At 43.3% G+C, this 23,659-nt stretch overlaps 1 pseudogene; it reads left to right on the top strand.

The window, feature by feature from the left end:
* The first annotated feature begins 5,287 nt into the window (after positions 1-5,287).
* LOC124509848 (charged multivesicular body protein 3-like) lies at positions 5,288-23,322 on the top strand (annotated as a pseudogene).
* Positions 23,323-23,659: the final 337 nt, after the last annotated feature.

Raw genomic sequence — 23,659 nt, 5'->3', positions numbered from 1 at the left:
ATGGGTCCCTTAGAAGTGACATGAGGTGAAACATTAAGCGGGTAGTAAGTGACATAATAAGTGACATATGAAGTGGATGTTAGTAGACTAAACATCCGTAGTTAAGTTGGCCAAAGCCTTGCTTGCAAGCAATCTGTATGTTGGTTTCAGTCCAGAATCGCTACCCCATCCAGGGTGAAAGGAATCTATTTTGATCAATTTGCCACCAGGTGGCTGCTTGGTCTTCTTGAAGGATGATGCCATGTAAGGGGCTCAAAACTGGTCTTTATCAATGTTGAGTTGGACATTTGGCATTGACAAATAAGTTGCCTCTGGTGAGCGGGAGCCCATAGTTTAGGATCTCTTCATGCCTCCAATTCCTGTCACAATGGCTGTCCCATTCATCACACCAGAATTAGAGTGACTAGTGATAGAGGATGGCTGACATCAATTGGCCTAGTTGTTACATTTAGTTGATTATTTAGTTGGCTGTTTATTCCATCATGGTTACTCTCTGATGGACATTAACATACTATAAAAAGATTTTCATATTTCATGCCCACCTCTATAGATTCATAACATGTGTCTTTCTCAGATTTTGTCCCCAATCTTCTAAGCCTCTTCATTCTAGATCCCTGTCTCGCCAAGCCATTCACCACCACTCATGAGTCTTGGTATAGTCTAACTTCAGCTGACTCTTTTTTTCCATGTACAGTTTATGATCACATATACCACCTAAAGCTTTGCATATTAGAAGGATTTCCTCCTTCTTGCTGAAGGCCACTGGTTAATGGAGGTGTAGTTCATCAGGAGTGCATTTTCAGCTTGCACTTACATTTTGAGCCATCCGTATATCAAGTTTGGCCTTTTCTCACCTCCCTCAGGTGCTCATAAGGTGCCTGCCACATGGTCATAGATGCGAACCAATGGCAAAAGCATCAGTGGTGGCTGACACAGGTTTCTGAGCCCCTGACTTTGCCATTTGTACCTTCTGACTGTGCTTATATCTGATCCTGGATGTCCTATTCCATCTTACGATTGAAAGCTTTTGTGCCTGACCAGCCTTTCATGACTTGGTGGGTCTGATAAAGATCATCATGACAGGTAGTTCTGGCTAGTAGACCATGGCCACTCTGTGTCCTATGGTCAATGTTCCATCTCTACGAGGGTCTGGCAGCATTGCGAGGAACTCTTTTTTAAATGTTTCGTTCTTTGCTATAGATGGCATACCCTCACTTCAGAAACTTAGGGTTCTACATTCTGATTCTTCTACTAGCGTTTGCTGTATACTCTGCACGCCATCTTTTTGGATCATCAGGTCCAACAGGCTGTATCGAATACGTGGCAGGCTGCCTGTACCACAGTCTGAACCTGCTGCACAGTCCTTTCTTTCTGCGCCCCACTCAAAGCTGTGTGAATTATGCTATGGATTTCTAATTTCTACATCAGCAAGTTTCAGCCACTCTGCTTGCCAAGTTTTGCTACATTTTAGATAACCCACCTCCCCTAAATTATTACTGATAAGCACCCCTATTCTCTCATCGGCTGGCCTCCTGCCATCTAACATGACTCTCTCCCCTTACTTCAAGGCCTTCGCTCGTTGTGTTTCACTTGTCAGATTTACCCTTCCTTTAGCTTCGTCTAATCTCTCACCTTTCTACATAAAACCCTATCTTCCCTCTGAAGACAACTTTGACTTTTTCCAGCACGTCATTCCTCTCCTGTCTGCAATCCTATGGTACCTAGAGGCATGCCAATGCCAGTTGCCACTAACATACCTATTGTTGAATAACGCTTGCCCTGTGCTTCATGTCCATTACCTGTTTTTACCCTAAAACTAAAATCTCCTTAAGGAATGCATTCAAATCTTCCTACAGTTTTCGTAGGCACGCAGCTAGTTCTTGGTAAATACTGCCTGATGGAGCTATTCCCTCCTTATCCCTCAGCCTAAACCAGGGGGGCTCGTAGTATGACCCAATGTATGCCCTGAGGGCTGAGGATATCCTAGAGTCCACACTTGTCTTCTCTATACCCAATCCAGAAAGATTCTATGCATTGATAAACTTGTCAACAATCATGCAAGCTCATGAATTGTTAGTTGTCCCCTCAAATTGCTTCAGTTTGGAAATTTTGCCTTCTTGCTTGGCACAATGGTCTGATCCTGCTGCCAGTGTGCTTCACTAAGGAAGATTGTCAGATCCTGCCTGGTTCTTAGCCTCTTTTGCCTCATGTCAAGTGTCATAGACACCACTTACTAGGCACATCCCTCTCCCAAACTCCAGAACAAACCTGAAGTTTGAAAGATTTAAGAAACTACAGCTGTCCATTGTGTTTCAAATCCCCTAGACCTTGGGCTAGAAAGCTGAATAGTTGACCTTGTCCTTATTTCTGAGACAGGTTCCACATTTGCCCTGGAGCCAAGAGCCGGATCGTCTTGTGTCCCCTGTCTCAGAAATGCAACCAATACTCCAGAATCTGTTTTATCGAGGGTTTACATCACCTTGCACACTTCCCTGATTCTGTCTGCTCCTCTGGGCCTCCTGGTGTTGACCGCAACAGAATTTACCAGTAAAGCTTCCCTTTTTAAGTCATATGAAGTCTCTTGACATTAATCTTTTGCCTAAGTTTCAGCTAAGTCCTCAGTCTACCTGTTGGATTCAACTTCTTTCACGCCTATTGTAGAATATTTCTGGCCTTTGCCTACTGAAGAGAGAGGACAAGCAGGGAGAGGAGAAACCTGTGGCTGAACCCTGGGAGAGCAGCATAATGAATAGGCAGTGTGACAGGCAGTGTGACAAACCAGGAGCGGTTCAGACAGGGTCTAAAGTCAAGCCAGGTGGCATGACAGGTGTCATAGTACAGGTGGAGGCAGAAGATAACCTAAAACGACATTGATGATGTTATGGAGGTGTGGAGAGTGCTAGTATAGGGTCAACTCCCAGCTCAGAGGAAAAACGGAAGCATGAACTCAGTTACACAGTCAAGGCTAGTATTGTAGAGAGTGCCTTAGTGAGCACTTAGATTCCCGGGACTCTTGTCAAGACTTCAGATACCTGATTCCCACTGTCTGAGAGGTTGAGATGCTGGAATAGTTTCTTCTGCGGTAAGGCAGTTCGGACAGACTTTGGAAAGAAACAACCCTAAACTCTCCATGGTTAAAATAACAAAGGTTGATTTCCTGCTTACCCTACCATTAAGAGGTGGTGGCGTAGGGTCAGGAGTAACTCTGTTTCACATAGACATCACTCAAGATCCCAGGTTGATGAGATGCCATCATTCCTGGTACTGACGTCTCATCTGGAGGCTCAGATTTGCCTCTGGGTTTGTTGCTGCCAAGTCTAGAGAGTTGTATATAAACTATTAAATGTTTTGGACTCTTCTGATCACATTTCATTGGCCTGAATGACTCACAAAGGCAACTTCAAAGGGTAAGGCTCTGTAATCTTCCTATACCTGGAAGGAGAGGAGAATGGGTTGTTGGAACACTAGTGATGCCTACCAAATGGAGTCAGAATCAACTCATAAGCTGGACTTTGCTTGTGTCTGTGTGCTTGGTGGGAGCTTAGGGGACACTTCATTGTTGTCTCATCCTGGGAAGAGTAGAACAGAGGAAAAGGACAGGTTAGCTGTTAAGAATTCTCCATAGAGAAAAGTGTATTCTGAACTATAGCCATAGTTTGTAGTCTGGAACCAATTCACCTTTGGTTGGGCCTCTACTTCTGGGCATATGTCTTCTCATTCACTGCTCTTAATATAAAGCCAAACCCAGCCATCAAAATTGGCTATTATTTTCCATTGGAGACGTTTCTACGATGAGCTTCCATGCTCTGTCTCCACTTGTTGTCATTATGTAAATCACGTCACATTGAGCTAGTTGGCCCTGCCTAGGATTGTGACCCATGGCTATAGAAAAGTCCCATAACTGGTCTGGGAACTGAGCTATCTTCTTTGATTTTATTAACACCATTCCTTGACTGACTCACTCACTCATTATATCCTGGGAACTTATTGAAATAACTTCAGCTTTTGGAAAAAAAAAAAAAAAAGGAGTACAACTAATGAGATGTAATTCAACTTATTTTTTTTTAAAGAGATCTTTAAAAGCGTATCTATACACAGACTTGTGCAGACAGAGACACATATCCAAACTTGCTACCTTTCAGAACAAGGGAGTTGTACTTCACAGTTTAAGAACCACTCTGAAGAACCTCTATGCTGTCATAGAGTAGCAAGAGTCATTTCAATTGTAAAACCCATTGTGGAAATATCTCTGCCGTAGATCCCTCAGCGGACACTCAAAAGAAGTGTTCTGTTCATAGGCAGAGATTCGAGTGTCAGGACTGACAGTGTGGAAGGGTTTCAAAGAAGAGGCTAGGGGGTGGGGGGGGGGTCACAACTGCAGAAGATTCGAGTTGGCTCAGACCTGAGAGTCTCTCTGAGAAGCACTCTCCAGCACACTCCAGCAGGATCCATCCCAGGGCGATGCTCCCAAAGCCGTCATCACCTTCCAGACTGGAAGCCACACCGATAGCAATCCTTGCTGGACACTGCCATGCAAGGAGGGAAGATTCTTAGAGATTGCTTGTGGATGTTCATGCTGTGTTTATTTGATTTGAGAAGCATTCTCTTCTTAACCAGCAGTTGTGGGCTTTTCTTAGCTCCAGGTGAAGGGGTGACTTCCGTCTTTGATTCAGTGCTCCTAATTGGGCTGTCCGTTAGCGGAGGTGGTGAGAAAACAATGCTAATGAGGTCAGGGGTTCAGTGCCCACGTGGGTCAGTTAGCTTTCCTTTGTTCTTTGGCCAAAAGTCTATGCAGGCAATACCTCGTTTCCTTGAGCTTCACTTCATCGCACCTCACAGGTAGCATGGGTGTTTGCTTTTGTTTTTGCTTTCACAAGTTGAAGGTTCAAGACTTCAGGGGAGGAAGTCACTGCAGATGTGGTGGAGAGAACAAGGGAAGTGGGATTGGAAGCAGAGCCTGTGAGCGAACTGCTGCCATCTCAGGATAAAACCGGAACGGGCGAGGAGCTGTTTTCTCACGGATGAGCAAAGAAAGCGGTTTCCCGAGTTGGAATCCTCTCCTGGTGAAGACGCGGTGAAGATTGTTGAAATGACAGCAGAGGATTTAGACTATCATATGAACTCAGTTGATAAAGCAGCGGCAGGGCTTGAGAGGACTGATTCTAGTTTTGAAAGGAATTCTGTGGGTAAAACGCTATCGAACAGCATCACATGCTGCGGAGAGATCGGTCGTGAAAGAAAAGAGTCAATGGATGCAGCCAATGCCGTTGTTGTCTTATTTTAAGACATGGCCATAGCCGTGCTGACCTTCAGCAACCACCGCTCTGATCAGCCGGCAGCCGTCAACATCGAGGCAAGACCCTCCGCCAGCAAAAAGATTAGGATTTGCAGAAGGCTCAGATTATGGTTACCTTTTATTAGCAATGAGTATTCTTTAAATTTTTAGTTTATTTTTGAGAGAGAGAGAGAGAGAGAGAGACAGAGCACATGCCATCAACGGAGGGGCAGAGAGAGAGGGGAGATAGAGGATCTGAAGCTGACAGCAGAGAGCCCAGTGTGGGGCTTGAACTCACAAACCATGAGATTTTGACCTGAGCCAAAGTCAGATGCTCAACCGACTGAGCCACCCAGGCACCTCAGCAACAAAGTATTTTTTAATTAAGGTGTATACATTTTTAAAGACCCAATGCTATTGCGTACCTACTCGACTACAGTATAGTGTCAACATAACTTTTATATGCACTGGGAAACCAGAAAAGTCATTTGACTCGCTTTACTGTGATACTCCCTTTACTGAGGTGGTCTGGAACCAAACCCACAATATCTCCCAGGTGTGCCTGTAGTCTCTGTGTCCAGCTACTATGATGACAATAGAGATTGGGAGAGAGGAGGGGAATGTGGATCACTCTCTAATCTTAGACTCCCTGCAGTGAAGAACAACTCCAAGTTCATGTCCTTTGGCAGCAAAGTCACCTTCAGAGTTGGAGGACTGCCCGTTAAGAAGCAGTAAGGAGAATAAAAGGTAGAGTTCCGCGGGGGTGTTAAGGAGCCTGCAGCTACAGGATGCATGCTTCCAGCTAGAGCATCAGCTCGGTCATTTATGTCAATGAGATAACAGCAGAAGGAGAGGTCATTATTATTTACAGCCAATTTTTAATTTCTTATTAGCCAAAGTATCAAAACCTTCTCAACATTTGTGTACGGAATTAAAGTGGATTGCTTTGAGTATCGTGTCTTTTTGTTTTCTGTCACTGGCTATTGGAGACTCAAATGAACGATGACACGCTCGTAGATAGCTGGAAAGAGAAGCCCTGACCTCAGCCTTAGATCTGGCTTTGCAATCTCAATGCATGGTTCCCAATGCTGTGCACAGCTTTCTCAGAATTCCTCTATCTTCTGTAATGCTTTGTAGCAACATAAATCAGAGTAGGCAGTAACCAAGCATGGCGGAAAAACTATGGGCTTCTATGTTATCTTATGACTCCTTAGCTGTGTGTGTGTGTGTGTGTGTGTGTGTGTGTGTGCGCGTGTGTGTGCACATGCATCTTTGGGAAAGCTAACTGATTGCTTTGAGCCTCAGTTTGCTTGCTTGTAAAATGGGCATATTAATGCTTACCTCATAGGGCTGTTGGAAGAATCGTATAATAGTCCAATGTGGTACTTGGCATATTGTAAGTATTTTCCTTGATGACTTGAGGTCTTATTATCAACATGCATGTATTTATTTTAGTTGTTTGGCAAATTTCCCCCAGTTTATTGCAAACCCAAATGTGTAGAGCATCCATTGCTAATCCTCATTAGCAAATGCTGCTGATTGCCTTCCTGTATCCCTCAGCCCACCTGGATTCACCAGCAGCTAAGATAGACAGTCGACCTTTTCCCTCCTCAGGGACCTGGGTCTTTCTTCTTCTTTGCCTGAGGGCCTTCAAAGCCTCTTGCCAAATCTAGAAGTCTAACAGTTTGTGCTCCCAGAGGCAACCTTAATCTCAACCGAATGAAAGATGCCTGTAGTTGGAGTGTTTCTGAGACACATTCCATATGGTTTCCCAGAAGATTCTCAGCAGGACTGACCTGAAGTTGTCCACAGTGGAAACCCACTCATTAGTGCAGTCGTCGTCTTCTTCTTCTTCCTTCTTCTTCTTCTTCTTCTTCTTCTTCTTCTTCTTCTTCTTCTTCTTCTTCCTTCTTCTTCTTCTTCTTCTTCTTCTTCTTCTTCTTCTTCTTCTTCTTCTTCTTCTTCTTCTTCTTCTTCTTCTTCTTCTTCTTCTTCTTCTTCCTTCTTCTTTTTCTTCTTCTTCTTCTTTCTTCTTCTTCTTCTTCTTCTTCTTCTTCTTCTTCTTCTTCTTCTTCTTCTTCTTCTTCTTCTTCTTCTTCTTCTTCTTCTTCTCTCCTTTCTCTGCCTCACCTTCCCCATTTCTTCACTTGTGATTCCTGGATTCACTTTGCAAATAAATTCCTAGCTCCCAGTTTCTTATCTCAGGGTTTTCTCTTTTCGGAGAACCCACACTAGAACACGTACCTCATAGGGTTTTTACTGTTAGTGTTTTAATTTATATGCAGTGTGCTTTGTTTGGGGGGTGGGTGCAGTTCTAGGAGTTTTAACAATGTGTATGTCCATGTAAATACCACCATAATTAGGATCCAGAACACTTTCCTTACCCTAAAAATTCCCTCCCACTGCCTTTGTGAAGTGAAACCATCCCTCACCCCAACCCATGGCAACAATCCCTTAGAGTTTTCTTTTCTCAGAATGTCATGCCGTGTGTCCCCTTTTACAACTGGCTTCTTTCCTCGGCATAAGGCCTTTGGGATTCATCTGTGGTGCATGAGTCTCATTAGGTCATTCCTTTTCGTAGCCAAGTAGTATTCCCTTTTATGGATGTAAGACAGCTTATCAGCTCATTGTTGAAGGACATTGGGATTGTTCCCAGTTTTCTAAGATTATGAATAATGCTGCTATAAATATTCACGTGGGCTTTTATGTCTCTAGGGTGAATACCCAGGAGTGGATTTGCTAAGTCTCATGGTAAATGTACATTTCATTTTGTAAGAAACTGCAGAATTTTTCCAGAGTGGGTGTACAATCTTGCATTCCCACCAGCAAACTGTCGCTCTATAATTCTGCAAGCACTTGGTATAGTCCTTATTTTTATTATTTTAGCCATTCCAATGGAGATACAGTGGCATTTCTTTGTGTTTTTAATTTGCATTTCCCTAATGGCTATTGATGTTGAGCATTATTTTTTGTGTGTGCTTATTTTGCCATAATATTTGTTCTTTGGTGAAGCAACTGTTTAAATATTCTGCTTACTTTTTGGGTGATTTACTTTCTTACTGTTGCGTTTTGAGAGTTCTTTATGTATTCTGGATACAAGTTCTTTATCACATATGTGATATTTTCTCCCAGTCTGCACCTTGTCTTTTCATTATCTCAGTCATAGGGTTGTTATAAGGACTAATGAGTTTATACATGAAGTTCTTTGAAGATGAAATAAACATGCTACCTACATGTCAATTTGGGCATGTAATATGGAGAAGTTTTGACTTGGCATTCAGACACACCTGGGTTTGAATCCGGGCTCAGTCACCCAGTAACTGCTTCGCCGTGAACTGTCTTGTGAGTCTCCTCATCTGTCAACGGTAGATAACAATAGTACTTTACCATGTAGTAGGATTGCTCTGAGGACTGAATGAAATAATATATGTCAAGGGCTTAGGCCCGGGCCAGGATACTATGAATGTCCAATAGTTGTGAAGTTTCTATTCGTAGCACAGTATTCTTTTTCATCTCTTAGCCTTCGCATAAGCTCTTTTCCTAGCTAAGATGACCCCTATTAAGGGGGCTTGGCTTGACGTGCCCAGTTTGGGCCAGGCACCCCTTCCTGGTGCTCCCACCACCCTTGAACCACCTTCCCTCACTGTGTTTTAAGCACAGTGAGATGTGATCCACTCGAGGGGCCAGGCTAATGCCTTTATCGTTGAAAAGAATTCTAGGTCGTGTTCGATGAATGACTGAATAAATAAGTGAACAAATTTATCTCATGCTTTGTCTGGGAGTTCCCATTAGCCACCCCTCTGAACATTGCCAAGTTCAGTCCCTTTAAGACGGCCCTGAACCCCCCCATGCGGATGTCTATGACTTCCACCAGGGTGCTGCTTGCACTCAGCCAGATACTGAGTCTTTGACTAGTTGGATGCCGAATGGAGAAACTTGAATGCTCTGCATCTATTTACTTTTACCACATGCCATAAAAATTAAAAATACATTGTACCACAAGCGCAGTATTTAGTGTTTCACTTTAATTACATTCAAGTGTGTTGCTAAATAGTCTTGAGAAAACCTTAATGACCAGCTGTTCTACCCTTTTCCCATATGTCAGAAATGGTTTCTGAAATCACATTCTGGGACAGTAAGGTTGTATAATTAGACAGTGTATAGTTAACACTTCTAGATTTTCCCCTTAAACTGTGGACCCTTTATGCTAACATATTGCACGATTCTGCTGGTTTGGCGCAATACAATTAAGTGACGTGCCAGGCAGCAGCCGAGCTATGCAAACTCCATCAGACTTGTTATCACTGCACCATTATTTCCTCATATCTCTTTCATCGTCAGGATGGCATGCTTTTGTGTGTGTGTGTGTGCTATGCAATATTCAGCATGTTTGGCTGACAAATAAACTTAGTGAAGAGGGCTGTAAATTTTTAATATTCCTTTCATAATGCCATTTATCTTACTAGAATTAGATGTAAGAGTGGCTTTTGCATCCTTTCGAACAAAGAGCTATCACTCAAATGCATAGCAACCATTTAAGGAAACAAGACGAAACTAAAATTCCCCAAGGTCGTAATAGAAGCCAATATTTTACTCTGCTTCCGGTGGGGGAACTGGGGATTCTTTCTACCCCCAGACTGGATTTGGGAGCTAGAAGAAGTTGAATTTAGACGATTGGTTATTGTGAACATAAGTCATTACTCACTTGCAGTTGCTTGACTCTGAGCTTAATGAGTTGTTTTGAAACCATAGTAATATTTTATTTGATTAAATTCAGCTAATTCTTTGATTTTTTTTTTTTTTGAGTTTAGACAGGAGACTGAAATAGAAATACGAAATAAGGTAATGGAAACATTCTATCAACTAATAATATTCTTTGGCTCTCCTTCTTCTTCTCCCCTCAAGAAAATGTACTTGACATTGTCCTAAATCACAAATCAAAAGGTAACTCTGATTTCTGATTGGGAATTGCCCAGATAAATACATTAAGGCCAAGTCACAGCTGAAGCTTTCTTCGGTCCTAAAGCATCACATTCATTTTTTTAAAAAGGCTGAGAGACATCTTTGGTGTTCGAAGACCGATTTCCAACATTTTTTTCTTCTAAGCTTGAATTTCCAATGACTTATTTAGATGTAGGCACTGACAGCTGTAATCATGTTTTAAATCTTGCTTTGTATCCTTAGTTATAATGTTGTTCAATTAATATTCAGAATAATGGAAGTGATGTGCCGTTTTGAAAAAGACTTGAATACAGTCCAATGCTTTGGGAAACTGACTCTCGAGAGGATTAATCAGCATTTAAAACTTGCATTAATAAAAATCTGATCTTCCCCCATGCGGCACGCATAATACTTTCCTTTTTTAAACATTTAGTTTAATAATATGGCAGCCTTTGTCATGAGTTTTAAAGGGATTTTAAAATTGAGCTCCTTCAGATCAATTCTGCCTTGACCCTTGTACATAATTGGACACTTGCAATTTAAAAATATAAGGATGCTCTTTTGCATGGTACCCTAAGCTATATTTCCATTATTGAACATAAGGGCAATAGTGCACTACAACTTTGTACTTAACATTTCCTTTTTTCCCCCCTCTCTTTATATCCAGAGAGTTTTCAATCTTTCTTCAAAGCTCAATTATCTAAACCCAGTCCTCGAGAGGAAAAGAGCAAAAAAACTACCTTTAAATAATGAAAAATGAGCATTAGCAGTAAGACCAGTTGCTGGAAATGGCATGATGTCAAACAATATTGATAATTTGTGGTCTCGTTTTATTTGTTTTTAAATAAACGTAAGTAACACTGAGTTACTGACATGGAAACAAGAATTTGGATTCTAAATTCAAAATAAAATGACACGATGGAGAATGGACTGAGACACAGTGGACTGGAGGCTCTGTTTGGCTTCTAGCTAAATGGGGACGAAATCAATTTTAGAAACAGGGAAGAAAGATGATTGTGAAAGCAGAATAGAAAAAAAAAATGCTGTTTTATCCTAGTCGGGTAATTGGTTGCTTTATGACCAGAAATAAAGTCAAGAGAGCACACGCTTCTGCTGGTTCTTGCTCTTAGACCAGCGGCTTGCTCTCTGGCCCGGGGCCAGCTGCCTTTCCTCCGCCGAGACCCTGTCTGACGCTGCTGACCATCGGGACAGAGCAAGGTCTCCTTCACGGTGCCAAAGGTGGCCTGGAAGGATTTTATTCTTCCCCTTGCATGGTTTTAGAAAAAATCTCTTAGCTTCTATGATGAAGCAGTAGATACCGCGGAGCAAATTCTTATCACTGCTGGGCCTTATTAGGATTTTATAGCAGGCACAGCAAATGGTCAATAAATGCTTATTGAAAGAGTCTCTTTAAAAGCCCTCATTAAGTGCCTGCCCACCTGCGGTGGCCCAACTAGCTTCCTGCTCAGGAGACTTAGGCTCACCTGGCCACCTTTCCAACAGAGGGGGCGCTGTTTTCCCTTGTAGCGCCAGGACTGCTCTGAGATGGGGGGGGGGGGGGGTGTCATGCAAAGAAGGCAACTGAGGCCTTCGGAAAGGCCAGGGTCACTGCCCCCTGAAGGAGCAGGAGGAACGGTGGGGAAGTGCATGGGATGTTGGGACAGATAGTAAGAGAATGAAAGCATTTATTTAAGATACGACTGGACAGTGAAGTGTTTTCACCATATATATGCCTAAGGGCACATTACATTAACGAAGATGTTAGAGACACGAGGGTCAAAAACCAGTGACGCTTGATGGAAGCATTGGTGGCCCGTGCACTTTTATCCACAGGACCAAGGACGTTTGTGGAGGTGACAGAGCTGGTTTGAATGGAGAGAGAGGACCGCCGCTTCTGTCTTTCTTTTTCTTTTTTTTTTATTTAAAACAATTTTTTTAATCTTTATTTATTTTTGAGAGAGAGACAGTGTGAGCAGGGGAGGAGCAAAGAGAGAGGGAGACTCAGAATCTGAAGCAGGCTTCAGGCCCCAGCCGTCAGCACAGAGCCTGACACGGGGCTCGAGCCCACGAACCATGAGGTCGTGACCTGAGTCGAAGTCGGACACTCAACCGACTGAGCCACCCAGGCGCCCCCTGTCTTTCTAATAGGAAAGTCTCTTTCTCAGACTATTGAAAGGATTTTTGTTTGCTGCTCTGTTTGTTTTTATTGCTCTGCAACATTTTTTCTGCCATGTGTGGCTGTCAGGGAGGTGGGTGACAAATCTGGGCCCTGGGCCCAAGTGGGTACCCTGCCCTCTTCTAGAGGGAATGGGGCAATGAACGCCTGCTTCCTGAATACACTTTTTTCCCCCGGATCCTGGCATTTGGGGAATTTGTTTAGCTTCTGGGGGAGGGGGGAGGTGCGGTGGGGGGGGAGATCTTACCACCCTGTTTTGTGGTCAGATTAGGAACATTTTGACAGGCTCAAGGCTCCCTCTGCTCTTGGCCCAGGATAATCTTTCTAAAATTCAGATGAGATTAGGTCAGTTCCTTGATTTCAAATGTTAACGGCTTCCCTTAGCTTATTAAAGGAAATCTCAAAGCTTTAGCATTACCAACAAAGCCTTCCCTATTTGACCCCAGGACTCCCGTCAGGCTGTGTCTTTTCTTTTTCCTCCACTATCCCCAGACACCTGGCACTCGGGTCTGAGTAGCCTAGACATCTCTCCTTAAACAGAAATGCTTTTCCTGACTCAGTGCCCTTGCTCAAATAACACCCTCTTTTTTGCGTTTGGTCTGCCTGGAGAGCTCCTACTCATCCTTAGGTGCCCAGATCGAATGCTGCCTCCTCTCTGTGGCTCTTCCTGGATTCCCCTGGTGCTCCCTCCTGCTTCTGCCTTCTTCACCATATTCCCACTCAAGGAGAATTAGTCCTCCTAGATCTGCGTTCCCTCGACTACAGCATTTATCATTTGTGCTATAGGGACTTTTTGTTGTTTTTCCCACAAAACTGTGTATTATGCAAGAGTTGGAATGCTAGCTCCAAAGTTGTTATTTCATAAATATTTGTTGAAGTGAATTTGCCCTTCAATAAGCACTAAGTGTATTTCAAAATGTTAGAACTAAAAGAACATAGTTTATAGTTAAAGGTTTGTTTCCCTTAAGTCCATCAAGTATAATAGTATATAAATTAAGAACTTAGACCTACCTTAGAATTTAAAAGCTGTCTTCCGAGAGATATGTATTTCTTTTCTACACCAGACCCTAAGATGCAGTGATACATCTAATAATCACAGAAATATCTTTTTTTTTTTTTCTGATTTCAGAAAAACTTAGAATGCAGGTCGATTAATTTCTTGGTTTAGACTCTATATCTAGTAGAACTCCCTACCTCCAATAAGATTGGCACTTGAATATGGATCCCTGAAAAGCATTTGATCAGATTCAATGTAAGCATTTGTCGCTTGCAACGCAGTGGGAGATGGGACTCAAGGAAGTTTTCTGCCCGGTGATGCGGCTGGGGAAAGCAGTGTTCCTTCAGGTCACATCTGCGGTGGAGTCAGTCGGTCACACAACCTCCAAAGTCACAGTATTTTCTAGGCAAGCCAATCTCAAGCCTAGTTGCCTATGGGGAATCATCTAGAAGAGGACGTGGAAAACTACAGCCCACAAGCTAAATCCAGCACGCTGCCTGTTTTTGTAACAATAAAGTTCTTTTGGAACACAGCCACACCCTCTTATTCTCCTGTTGCCTATGGCTGTTTTCATGCTACAATGGTGGGGTGAATAGTTGCAACAAAAATTGTACAACCCACAAAACTGAAAATATTTACCATGTGGCTTAAAAAAAAATTTTTTTTTAACGTTTTATTTTATTACTGAGAGACAGAGAGAGACCGTGAGCATGGGAGGGGCAGAGAGAGAGAGGGAGACACAGAATCTGAAGCAGGCTCCAGGCTCCCAGCTGTCAGTACAGAGCCCGACGTGGGGCTTGAACCCACAAACCGTGAGATCATGACCTGAGCCAAAGTCGGAAGCTTAACCGACTGAGCCACCCAAGCGCCCCTATTATGTGGCTCTTTACAAAAACAAACCATTTGCTGACCCTTGGTGCATAAGTTTCATGTTGGTTTTGTTTTTTAAATAATATAGATGTCTGAGCCCTGACTTACATGGATTGGTAAGTGAAGGGATACATCCTGGTCATTAGTGTCTTTAAGAAGCTCCATCCACATGTGAGTCTGATTACAGACCCTTCATTTTTATTTTTCAAGAAGTTATCCATAAATCGTGTTAAGCAAATTCTCACAGCACGAGGAATCTCTCTCTAAGGCAAGCACCAGATTTTACTTATCTTTGCATCTGTAATACCCAACACAACTCCCACCATAATTTGATGCGATTAATGCTCTCGCTAAGTGAATGGGTGAAGGGTAAGGTGAGCAGTCTTAGATCACAGATGCAACTGGAACTCCCTGAAAATCACAATCAATTGCAGGTACCCTCTCAGGCCCTGGACATGTGCCCAGTTCCTTTCTAGTGAGATCTCTTTCTTTCTTCCAACTCCAAACTAACCTAGAAAGACACAAATGCTACTGATTCTCTGAGGATCTGATACCTAAAAAAAATTTCCAAGAGGGTCAAATGATGCGTGCTTTGGTCTGCATAAACATGGTCATCTTCTCATTGCTTGGGACATTCAGGGGGGGAAAAATCAACTCATCATGAGAAATGGTACAGATGGTATATTTGGCATCAGCAGCCTGCATAGATCAGAGATGCATTTATTTACATGACTTTGTTTGCATTGCGACCATTTATCTGGGCCCTTGCTCACATTTAACCTTTTGGAGGGTCAGGAAGGAGTGAGCCACTTTGCCCTTGGGATTGGACAGAGCAAACCCCTTATACAGATGATGTTTGCATTTCCTCCTACCTGCAAAACACTCATTTCTTACAGCATCAGAAAACATTTGGTTATGTTATCTCGTGGGTCCAGGAGGAGGGTGGAGGGTGCCAAATTTAAGAGCCATTGCCAAAGGCCATGGTTCACATTATGTACACAGCACGCCAGTAGAACTGGCTCTAACTAGTTGTAGATTCAAGCTCTGGCCTCAGAGGCAAAGGATCCCTGTTAGTCATTTCCAACTGGGATCATGCCCTTTGCCTTTGGTTATGAGATAGCTTTGTGTCTGTGCACCAACCATGGCCTGCAGGCACAGCTGATTGACCACTGTGACTGACCTCTTCCGGGCTGGGACGGTGAGCCCCCAAAGCAGTGCCAAAATGGCCTCAGACCCCCGGGATGACTTGGAGAATGCTCCCAAATGGCATGGGGCCTTAGAAAGGGCCTGGAAAACTTGGTTTGGTTCTAGACCTGGGAATGCCATGTGCTGGGCCTAGTCACTGGAGCTCTCATCTGCAAAATGGGGACAAGTTACTGTCTCTGAGCTTTGTTTTCCTCATCCTTCAACAGGGGTGGTCAAAGCTGTTCGTGACAGCCCAGCTAATCTGCAGAAAACAGTGGGCACGGAAACTAGAGCCAAGTAAACGCTCGATGAAAGTTTTGGTTTTTTGTATTACTATTATCGTGGCCATTATTATTGACATGGGCGGCTTGCTCAATGCTCATTGTGGTCGTGAGAATGGAGTAGCTGCTGTTGATGTGCTCTGTGAACATGCAGGACTTGGCAGATGTGAGAAACAGAGATGTCAGAGGGAAGGAAGGCTGAGTGCTTCTAAAGCCTACCTGTCAAAGCACATTTCGCCGTGGCTTCTGGGCCAAGAGTCCCGAATATTTTTTTTAAGTTTTTATTTCACTTCCAGTTAGTTAACGTACAGGGTTCTGTTAGTTTCAGGAGCACAATTTAGTGATTCGACACTTCCGTACATCACCCAGTGCTCATCACGACAAGTGTCCTCCTTAGTCCCCTTCCCCTATTTCACCCATCTCCCCACCTACCTCCCTTCTGGTCACCATCAATTTGATTTCTATGGTTAAGAGTCTGTTTCTTGGTTTGGCTGTCTGTCTGTCTCTCTTTTTCGCTTTGCTCCTTCTTTTTGTTCCTTAAATTCCACATGTGAGTGAAATCACATGCTATGTGTCTTTCTCTGGCTGACTTATTTCGCTTAGCACAATATTCTCTTGAGTTCCATCCATGTCTTTGCAAGTGGCCCAATATTTTTGAAATAAGAAACTACTGTTTATTTTTCTAAACTCTTGAGAGACCAGTGGGCCATCCATGGGTAAGCGGTTGTTCTGGGGTCCTGTGTATCAGCGAGGAGGCAGCTGATGTGCTGGTGGGAATGTTCCCGAGCAGAACCGGAGTGGGGCCCACGGCTGCAAGGGCTGCACTTGCTGCTGTGTGTGAGGCAGTCACAGAGGGACACGAGAGGTGCTGTGGCAGAGAAGGCAAGCACGTGGGCCATCCACCTGGAAGAGCATTGGGACAGAGAAGCAATTCCCTGGTGTTTTAAAAATGTGTTACTTCACTTTGCCCATGAACCCAGGGGTCCCACTCAGCAGGCCTCTTGTTGCTTCCCTCCTGTGCCTAGACCCATACAAAAGGGGCCGTGCTTTGAGGAAGCTGAGTAGAGTGATCTCTCTCTTGGTTGAAACACGAAAAGACAGAAGAAATCAAGGCTGCCCTTGAAGATGATGGGAAGATGTGGATTAGAGTCCGTTATTTTATATAAGTGCATCGCAATGGTGCTTCATGAGGAAAAGATCATTGCCCAGTGTGGTCTACCAGTTTTTCATGAGAAGTCTTCAGTGCAACTGGAAGAAATCCCAGATGCTCAGAATGACAGCCACTGGTCGTGACCATGGTGTCTCAGAAGCTCTGGCACCACAAGCCTCATGGTTGGGATGCCCCCAGGTGCCCCACAAGGCCTTGTTCGCACCGCTCGGAAACACCTGGGTCAAGCAATTTAGGAAGTCAGGTCAGTCAACAACAACTAGCTTGTTCCCACACATCTTACCTGCCGAGTGAAGTTCCAGGCAGATAATAGGTATTCAGTAACAACTTAAGATTAACAACTTATTGGGGCACGTGGGTGGCTCAGTCGGTTAAGCATCCGACTTTGGCTCAGGTCGTGATCTCACGGTCCGTGAGTTCAAGCCCCGCGTCAGGCTCTGTGCTGACCGCTCAGAACTTGGAGCCTGCTTCTGATTCTGTGTCTCCCTCTCTCTCTGACCCTATCCCCGTTCATGCTCTGTCTCTCTCTGTCTCAAAAATAAACATTAAAAAAAAAGATTAACAACTTATGATTAGTAGTAACATTATTAGTTATTATTAGTTATCAGTTATGTTTTATTAGTTGTTATTAGTAGTAACAACTTATTATTAGGAATAATATATACTCTTGGTCAAAGCTTACTAGATTCCAGCCACTTTCATAACTACTTTAACATGCGTTGCTTAATATGATCCTCACAAGGGCCTGATGCGATAGTTAGCATCATCACCATCTTTAGAGGTGAACACATGTCGCCTCTGAGAACTTAACCTGGTCAAGGGCATACAGTTAAGTCGTAGAGCTGGGATTCCACCCAGGCCAACAGACTCTGAGCCCAGTAAACCATACGCCGGCCCCATAGACTTGATTTAGAAGTGATGTGCAGCTTTCAAAAGAAACAAAATGTTGAAATTAGGGGGGTGTCTGCTTAAGGTGTTTCTTTAACTGACTGCATTGTAATTTTTGACTCAACAGATTTTTTAGGGATACAAGTTTGGTAATAACTTAGTAAAAATTATGCAAAACAAGTATTACAGCACGTAGAGCAAGTGCTCAATGATTGGTGTGACGGCATGGAAGGAAGGAAGGACGGAGGGGAGGAAGGAGGGAAGGAGAGAGGGAAGGAGGGAAGGAGGGAGAGGAAGGAGGGAGTGAAGGAAGGAAGGAATGAGGGAAAGGAGGAAGGAGGGAAGGAGGGAAGGGAGGGACGGAGGGAGGGGAAGGAGGGAGTGAAGGAAGGAGGGAAGGAAGGAAGGAAGGAGGGGGAGAGAGAAAGGAAGGAAGAAGGAAAGATAGACTAATTTGATGGTAAAAATAGAAATTGTGTGGGTCATTATAAGTTCTCATATTTTCTTTCTTTCCACTTTCTGCTTCTTTATAATGCGCTCTCCTCAGAGAAGTGGCTAAGAGGGACCCAGCACCGAGCATAGCTTTATGTCCTCCAATGTCGGGGTGGGGTGGCGCAGAATTACAGCAAAGAGGGAATGACGCTCCCGTTCACCCTGTGTGCAACTCTACCCGCGGGACTGAAGGGAAAGCTCAAATCGGCAGTTCCCTTAAGCCTGGGAGAAGGAGCGAATGACAGCCAGGCTCTCTCATCATCCAGTTACATCTTGGGTGTGTGTTTGGGCGGGGGGGGTTCGGATTTTCTCAGCTCTCCGCTGCCCTCTGCCCTGGCAGTCAGGGCGCCTGGAGAAGATGGGGAGTTTGCAGTCCTCCAGGGGCACTGCCTGTATCCACACCAGCCACCACCACTCTGCAGTAGCAATGGATGTGGAAGACCACACCGACGTAGAGAACTCCTAAACCCGAGCCGATTCCAGCAGCACCTGCAGGGCAGACCACAGAGGGAGGCGAGGCGGCCACTGTGCCAGAGGAAGCTGGTGGTGGATGCATCACACAGAGCCGAGAGGCCAGGAGAGGTGATTTGGGGGGCAGCGGGGTGGGGGTGGGGGTTAGCCTGCTCTTGGATAGCACTTTGCAGAGGGACTGGACGGTCTCTGAGACAAGGGTTGCAAGAGAGATGAAAGGAGAGATTTCAGCCTGAGAGAAGGAATCATGGCGCACAGGTCCCTGGAAAGAGAGAAAAGGGAAGGCACCCAAGGACAGAGGATTGTCTCATGAAGCCGTGTTTAGCTGTTCTAGTGGAGAGGGAGGTGGGCTTTGTGGGCAGAAGGAGCACATCTTGTCTATTTCAAAGTGCCCAGGCAGGGTCCAATTCCAGGGTTGCAGAGTTAGACTCAATGTAGCAAAAGAACTCTCCTAAAGTGCTCTGAAACACAGGGGAAAGGAGCATGAACCTCCCAAGCAGGCAGAAGGGGTAGTGGTGGGTGAGGCAACTTGCTAAATCTTTTTCACAGTTAATTGCTGCCCCTGGGTAATTGACTTAAAGAGATGGAGAGCTGCTGCGCCTTTTGTCCATGTTGACTTTGTAGTACAGTTTTTTTTCCCCCCAGGTGCTGTGGACCGAATTTTGTCCTGAAAATCATGTTAAATCCTCATCCCCAATGTGACTGTATTTAGAGTAAGGAAGTAATTAAGGTTAAAAATGGTCACAAGGGTGGCACCCCGCTCTCATAGGGTTAGTGTCCTAATGAGAAGAGGTATCAGAAAGCTCTTTCTCCTTCTCCATCATGTGAAAACACAGCAGAAAGGCTGCTGTCTGTAAGCCAGAGAGAGGTCTTAGCAGAAACAGTATTAGCTGGCACCTTGATCTTGGGCTGCCAAGAACTATAAGAAAGTAGATTCCTGTGTGTAAGCATGGTCTGTGATATTTTGAGCCTGAGCAGACTAAGAAAGGAGAAAAATGAAATGCTTTAAATTATCTGCAAGCCCAATCTCTTGTAAGGTGTGCTCAGAGAAGATTGTAAAGTGAAAGGCTGTTCGTGAAACTTTGGCTTTCTTTACAGGGCTGAGGAGTTATCCCCAAATGGTCCAATTGAGCCCCAAGGTTTGCATATCTGGGAGGCCAACATTTATTTGGAAAAGTCTGGATGCATTTTGGAAATGAAAAGGGCTGTATGGAAAGCAGCACTATTAAAGCAGAGAGTAAATAAAAGAGGAGGGAAGCAATCTCCCCCCCCCTCCCCGCGCCGCCAAAAAAAATGCTACAGAGAGAAATGCTTAGGCCAACTTTACTACTGAGTATTTCCTTTAAAAAAAATTCATGTCTCCTAAAACCAACTCCAAATGGGACCATATAAACCCAAACACTAGAGCCAGGGGAATTTTCCAGTGAGGGAGAACATTTTGATAACATTAGCAATTTAGTTTTCTCATAAGGAAATAAAAAGGAAATTAATTCAATGATTTGTTACGAATAGTTACAAAAATGTACAGTTTCAGAGATTAGTGGGGAATATGGTTAGTGCTGGAGGCAGCAATTCTCTGTTCTGCTAGAGGAGATGAATTCTAGTATTTTACTTGTGTGTCAGGTGCATGAGAGGAACAAGTGGCCCCGGGGTCCCGTCCCCTTGTCCTGGAAAAGGTGCAGACGTATAGGGAATATATCTCCAGCTTTCTCGTCCTATTGAATTTCTCTTTTTTTTCCCCTTAATATTTGCTTGAAATTTTTCCGTCTTTATTGAGATATAATTAACACATAATATTGTGTTCGTTTAAGGTGTACAACGCAATGATTTGATGCATTTATATATTGCAGTATGATTACAACAGTAAGGTTAGTTAACGCATCCATGACCTCACATGGTTACTTCTGTGTGTGTGTGTGTGTGTGTGTGTGCGTGCACAAGTGCGTGTGTTAAGAACTTTTAGGATCTACTCTCTTAGCAACTTTCAGTTATATAGTACAATATTGTTAACTGTTGTCACCATGCTGTACATTAGATCCCAGATATTATTCATCTCAAAGCTAAAGGTTTGTGCCCTTGGACCACATTCACCCATTCCCCCCAGCCCCACCCTGTCCTTAGCAACTGTCAATCTACTGTTTCTGTGAGTTCAGTTTTGTTTTTTTTTTTTTTGGATTCTGCATATAAGTGAGGTCATACAGTACTTGTCTTTCTCTGACTTATTTCACTTAGCATAATGCCCTCAAGGTTCATCCATATTGTTGCAAATGACAAGATTTCCTTCTTTTCCATGGCTGAATAATAGTCCATTACATGAATGGAATATATATAGATATCTCACATTTTCTTTACCCATTCACATGTTGATAGATACATCAGTTGTTTTGATGGCTTGACCTTGGCTATGCTTTATTTATTTATTTATTTGTTTATTTATTTATTTTTTAAGTAGGCTCCACTCCTAGTGTGGAGCCCAACATGGGGCTTGACCTCAAGACCTTGAGATGAAGACCTGAGCTGAGATCAAGAGTCAGACCCTTAACCGACTGAACTCCTCAGGCACCCCATTGACCTTGGCTATCATAAATAATGCTAAAATGAACACAGGGCACAGATATCTCTTCAAGATAATGATTTCATTTCCTTCTCATAGATACCCAAAAGCAGAATTGATGAATCGTATGGTAGTTTATTTCAGTTTTTCTTTTGAGGAAACTCTGTACTGTTTTCCATAATGGCTGTACCAATTTATATTTCCACCAACAGTGTACGTGTTTCCTTTCCTTTATATCCTGGCCAGCACTTGTTATTTGTTGTCTTTTTGATAACACCCATCCTAACACATGTGAGGTGGTGGTTCCTTGTGGTTTTGGTTTGCATTTTCCCGGTGATTCGTGATGTGATGGATGTGATAGACCTTTCCATGGACCTGTTGGCCATTTGTGTATCTTCCTTGGGAAAATATCTATCCAGGCCTTTTGTGCATATTTAATTGGCTTATTTGGGTTTTGTTTATTTGTTTGATTTTACTATTGAGTTTGACTTCCTTATATATTTTGGACATTAATCCCTTACCAGATATATGGTTTGCATATATTTTCTCCCATTCCATAGATTGCCTTTTCATTTTCTTGATTATTTCTTTTGTGGTGTCAAAGCTTTTTGGTTGGATGTAGTACCACTTATTTTTGCTTTTGTTGCCTGTGTTTTTGAAGTCAACCCCCCAAAATAATTGCTAAGGCCAATGTCAAAGAGCATACTCTCCTATATTTTCTTCTGGAAATTTTACAAGTTTCAGGCCTTGCATTTCAATCTTAATCCTTTTCGAGTTACTTTTTGTAAATAGTGCAAGACAAGGGTCTAGTTCATTCTTTTCCATGTGAATATCTAGTTTTACTGACACCATTTATTGAAGAGACTGTCTTTTCTCCATTGAGTGGTATTGGCTCCGTTGTCCAATACTAGTTGATCATTTATGCATGGGTTTATTTCGGAGTTCTCAATTCTGTTCCAGGGGCCTCTGTATCTGTTTTTATGCCTACTGTCTTGATTACTCTAGCTTTGTAATATCATTTGGAGTCAGGAAGTGTGATATATTCAGCTTAGTTCTTTCTCAAGATTGCTTTGGTTATTTAGGGTTTTTCATGGTTCCATGTGAATTTTATGACTTGTTTTTCTATTTCTGTAAAGGGTGCCATTCAAATCTTGACAGGGGTTGCATGGAATCTGTCAATCACTGTGACTAGTATGAGCATTTTAACTGTTCCTTCTTCTAATCCATGAACACAATATCTTTCCACTTAGTTGTGTTTTCTTTAGTTTCTTTCATCAATGTTTTATAATTTGAAAGTACACAGATTTTCCACTTCCTTGGTTAAATTTATCCCTGAGAATTTTATTCTTTTTGATGCCATTCTAAATGCTGGGGTGAGGAGATACCCATTTCATTTTCAAATAGTTCCTTGTACGTATATAGAAATGCAACTGATTTTTGCATGCCGATTGATTTTTGTTGATTAGAAAAGGAATTGAGAGCTACTGAAAGGCAGATAAGAGATATCCAAAGAGAAAAAGGAAGAGTGAAACCATCTGTGAAAGATACTGCCAAGAAGGGCCAGAATATCTGTGTGGTTCTGACTAATGAGATGATAGGTCAAGGAAGGCTATGAACAAGGTTTACGCAAAGCTCTCATGAACTCTGTGCTCATGGAAATGAAGAATGAGCTGGTGGTTTGAAAGTGGCTGGTTCCCTAAAAAAGAGCACAGAATTGATAAAGACCATGTAGAATCTTGTGACGATTTCACCAGTCCAGGGTACCATACAGGAATTGTCCAAAGAGATTATGAAGGCCAGGATCACGGAAGCGGTGTTAGAGGACGCTTTTGAGAGCCCGGATGATCTGGAAACAGTGGAAGAAGCAACAGAAGTGGAGTTGATAAAATTTTGTTTGAAGCAGAGCCTTTGGCAAAGCACCTAGAAATGTGACTGATATACTTCTGGAGACCAAACCTCCAGGACGAATAGCCACCTCAGAAGATAAGGAATAGGAAGAAGCCTTAGAGCCATTGCAGCCCTAGCTGGTCACGCTCCACAGTGTGGGGCTGCCTTGCGGGGCCATCGCTCTCTTCATGGTTCACATACACTCCTCTGAAACAGCCATCTTTTTATGTGTCTCTTGCATGACACCTCTGTGACGAGGCATTGCATTCTGGAGGAGGTCCTTCGCTAATATCTCTTCATTCTCTGCAGAGCTTTTAGGATCTTTGCAGGATTGTTCTTATGAGAGGTGGTGTAAGGAAAAGCGTCAGCTTTGAGACTGTAAACAGAAGGATTTTATTTTTGCGGGGAAGGCTAGAGAAATCTGTCTTCTCTCAAAGCACTTCTGAGAATAGAGTTGATGGCCTGAATAACGAG

Source organism: Lynx rufus, unplaced genomic scaffold (genome assembly GCF_022079265.1).
Source record: "Lynx rufus isolate CCGP_SWC_20201006 ecotype Redwood Valley unplaced genomic scaffold, mLynRuf1.p SCAF_15, whole genome shotgun sequence".
In the NCBI taxonomy this organism is placed as follows: Eukaryota; Metazoa; Chordata; class Mammalia; order Carnivora; family Felidae; genus Lynx; species Lynx rufus.
This window is presented reverse-complemented; position numbering and strand designations above follow the sequence as displayed.